The sequence below is a fragment of the Triticum dicoccoides genome, unplaced genomic scaffold (assembly GCF_002162155.2).
Source record: "Triticum dicoccoides isolate Atlit2015 ecotype Zavitan unplaced genomic scaffold, WEW_v2.0 scaffold52534, whole genome shotgun sequence".
Lineage (NCBI taxonomy): Eukaryota > Viridiplantae > Streptophyta > Magnoliopsida > Poales > Poaceae > Triticum > Triticum dicoccoides.
This window is the reverse complement of record NW_021279257.1, coordinates 3,577-7,754: the sequence shown is the minus strand read 5'-3', so window position 1 is coordinate 7,754 and position 4,178 is coordinate 3,577.

Here is a 4,178-nt window from a genome sequence, read left to right as displayed (position 1 = left end):
TCGTTTCCCCTCACCTCTCTCTCTCGCGCGCGCCCTGTAGCCGCCGCCCCACGAGCACCCGAAGCCGCCGTCCGCCATGGCCGGTGAGCTTCGTGCTCCCGGGCTCCTCCACCTGCGCTCGTTGCCTTCGAGTGCTCCTGACGACCCCAGTAATCCGTAGAGGCCCTCAGCTGACCTCGCCGTGCCGTGTAACGCCGAACCCGAGCACGCCCGAGCTCCGGCCGCCGCTGCCGAGCTCGGGGCCATCGTCTCCGGCCGCCCTAGCTGCTGCTGCTTGCTGAAACGGGCGCGGGTGAGCTCCAGCTCTCCGTAGCCGCTCTCCTCCGTCCATTTGGACGCCGGAGGAGCGAACCCGAGCCCTCCGCCGCGCCTGTTGCCACCGGCGACGAACCGCCGGCGTGTTAGGCCCTGTTGACCAGGGGTTTGACCTCCCCTGGGTCATTTACATGTGGGCCCGGGGCCCTGCTAAATTTAGTTTAGCTGCTAATTAAATTTTAGCTAACCCACCGACTCACTGACAGGTGGGGCCCAGCCCTGTTAATTAACCCAATTTAGTTTAATTAAATTCTAACTAAACTAATTTCACTGACATGCGGGACCCACTGTCAGGTTTGACTGGACTGTGCCACGTTGACCTGCTGACGTCATCATGACGTCAGGATGACGCAGTAATGTTTTCTGGATTTGTTTTTATTCAGAAAATTTCAGAAAATGCCCTAAACTTTAATAAATCATAGAAAATTAACCGTAACTCCAAATTAAATAATTTATGTATGAAAAATTATCAGAAAAATTCAAGGAATCCATCTGTACCATTTTTCATACATGTTAGAACAACTTATCACTACTGTTTAGGACAAATGAAGTGAATGACATTTAAATAATCACATATGGAGTTTGAATTTGAATCTTGGATTCAAACCAACTCCATTTAATCTGGTTTTAGGTGCATTAGCCCAAAACACATTCATATTGCCATGTCATAGCATGCATCATATTGTGCATTGCATTGATCGTGTTTTTTCTGTATTTGCCGGTAATTGTCCCCTCTCGATAGACGTGTACCGACGATGTGATCGATGACACCGATGAAGAGCTATATTATCTTCAGAAGTGCCAGGCAAGCAAAACCCCCTTGTTCATTCCGATACAATCCTACTCTCTCGCTCCTGCTCTCTTTTACTGCATTAGGACAACAACGACTTATTTGATACTTGCTGCGGTAGCTGAACCCTTTATCCTTTGCATGACCTGTCATTGCCACAGTAAATAGATGAAACCCACTAGCATGAGTAGGAGTTGTTTGAGCCCTGATGTGCCTACTCATTCATGCTTGTTTGTCATGCCTGCTACTGCTTAGAGTTGAGTCAGGTCTGATTCATCGGGGATGAATCAGAGGCGTGTGAACATGTCCTACTGTGTGTGAGCTAAGTGTGTGAACACGATTTGGTAAAGGTAGCGGTGAGAGGCCATGTAGGAGTACATGGTGGGTTGTCTCATTGCAGCTGTCCTCAGGAACTGAGTTCTGTGTTTGTGATCCATGATCAGTTACTACCACACATTGAGCTCCGGGCGCTCCAAGCTCTCTCGACTTATTAATCAACTTGATCTCTGTCCAGGAGTTGCAACTAGTTTCTGGTGTTTGTAGGTAGTGTTAGTAGTCTACCAAGTGGCACCCGGTACAGGTGGGCTTGGGACAGACTAGGCACAGTGGCACGGTGTACCAAGCGTAGATCCACCCGTCGAGGTGGGCTTGGGAACCCTGCTCACATCGTTTGGGGCCGTAAGCGACACCCCGGCCGGATCTCCTTGCGGATGGAACCCGAATAGGCGATAAACCTGGACTAGAGACTTGTTCGGTTAGTCAGGTCGTGGCCGACTCCCTCGCCCGGCTTCCGCTTGAAGGTTGCCGAGGTACATGACGTGTACAGGGCGATAAGTGGCGAAAGCGTGTGTGAAGAAGTACACCCCTGCAGGGTTATCATCATCTATTCGAATAGCCGGATTCCTCGGATATGGAAACTTGGACCCCTTGCATAGTTCATAGACAAGTGAAAGTGGATACTCTAAAATACGCAAGATAAGCGTGAGTGCTATGGATGGCGTTCTCGTAGGGAGACGGGAGCGGATCCATAGTGGTGTATTGATCTGGTGAATATGTGGACTCGTGTGCGCCACTTCAAAAGAGTTACTTGCAGTCGTAGTTCAGGTTAGCCACCGAGTCAAAGCTGGCTTGCTGCAGTTAAACCCCACCACCCCTTTGTTGATGATGATGCATATGTAGTTAGTTCTGATGTAAGTCTTGCTGGGTACATTTGTACTCACGTTTGCCTATTTTATGTTTTTGCAGAGAGACTTCGGTCTCGCTAGTAGTTCCGCGTGGAGTTCGACGTTTAGCTTGATACCTCAGCTACGATCTTGTGCCCTCGGCAGGATCTGGTAGATAGTCAGGCTTCTCAGCCTTTTTCATTTATAGTTGTCTGTACTCAGACATGATAGCTTCCGCTTGTGCTTTGACTTGTATGCTCTGATTGTTGGGTCATAAGACCCATGTTTGTAATATCTCGCTCCTCGGAGCCTATTGAATAAATACTTGAGTCGTAGAGTCATTTTGTGATGCCATGTTGTATTGCACATATCGAGCATATTGTGTGTATGTTATTGAAATGCTTGGTATGTGTGGGATCTGACTATCTAGTTGTTTATCCTTGGTAGCCTCTCTTACCGGGAAATGTCTCCTAGTGTTTCCACTGAGCCATGGTAGCTGGCTACTGCTCCCGAACACTTAGGCTGGCCGGCATGTGTCCTTCTTCGTTCCTGTGTCTGTCCCTTCGGGGAAATGTCACGCGATGAATACCGGAGTCCTATTAGCCCGCTACAGCCCGGTTCACCGGAGTCCTGCTAGCCCAGTGCTACAGCCTGGATTCACTCGCTGATGACCGACACGTTCGATGTTGGGTCATGGATGCCTGTCCCTGTAAGTTTGTGCCACTTTGGGTTTACGACTAGCCATGTCAGCCCGGGCTCCTTACCATATGGATGCTAGCGACACTATCATATACGTGTGCCAAAAGACGCAAACGGTTCCGGGCAAAGGTAAGGCGACACCCGTGGGAATACCGTGCGTGAGGCCGCAAAGTGATATGGGGTGTTACATGCTAGATCGATGTGGCATTGAGTCGGGGTCCTGACAGCGTTGGTATCAGAGCTTGACTGCCTGTAGGATTACCAAGCCAAACTGGTCGAAGTTGAGTCTAGAAATGCTTTAGTTATATGTAAGGGAATTGATTGTGGGATGGAACGTAAGGCTCTTTTTACTCCTTATACCTTATGCCCTTCTGATCTGAGTCATCTTATCTTTCCTACGGGGATTAAGAACTAGGCTATCTCTTCTTCTATCAGGATCATGTGTTACTAATCCGTAGACTTATAGATTGTTGGATTTAAGCTTGAGTTCAGTTTCTACTACTTCCGTACGTTAACTGTTGATCTCGAAACCTTGATATTGTGTTTCTGAGTGGTTATGCCACCATTTTTGTGAATGTCTCAAATCTTTTCTGAGCATTTACAGCCGTTATGCTGTCCGAGTCATCCCAGGTTTCTAAATAGTCGGATGCATTTGCAAATCCCTTCCTCCTGTTTCCGATGTGCCTTTGGTCAGATTAATCACACAAATCAGTGAGTTGAGGTACTTTATTGCCTTGACATATATGTTGGAGCTAGTATTATGACCCTAGGTGTCTTAGGGGATCATCTAGTAATTTAGCCATGATTTGTGTTCCCAGTGTGAAAATTCTGGCCTTTATTATCGAAAGCATCCTGTGATGCCATTTAGTTAGTAGGCATTCTATTCCTGGGTTTTGAACCCGAGATTCACTCTACTTACTTCATGTTGATAGTGTTGCTAGTTCCTTTAGGATATTAGTAACCTTTGCAATAGTCCTTGAAGTCCGTGGTATCTTCTTCTTCCAGATACCATGAACTACTTATGGCAGAAGTTCCTCGTTGAACTGAAATATCACAACAGGATTATTCTTGAGGAGTTCTCCATTCATAAATCGTGACTCTGCCAGTTCTACCTTTCTGCATGGGTTATCCGGAAGAAATATGTTGAACTTGGTTCGACATACTAATCTATGCATCCACAACTCAGAAAATTATATGTTCCTTTGAGTTGT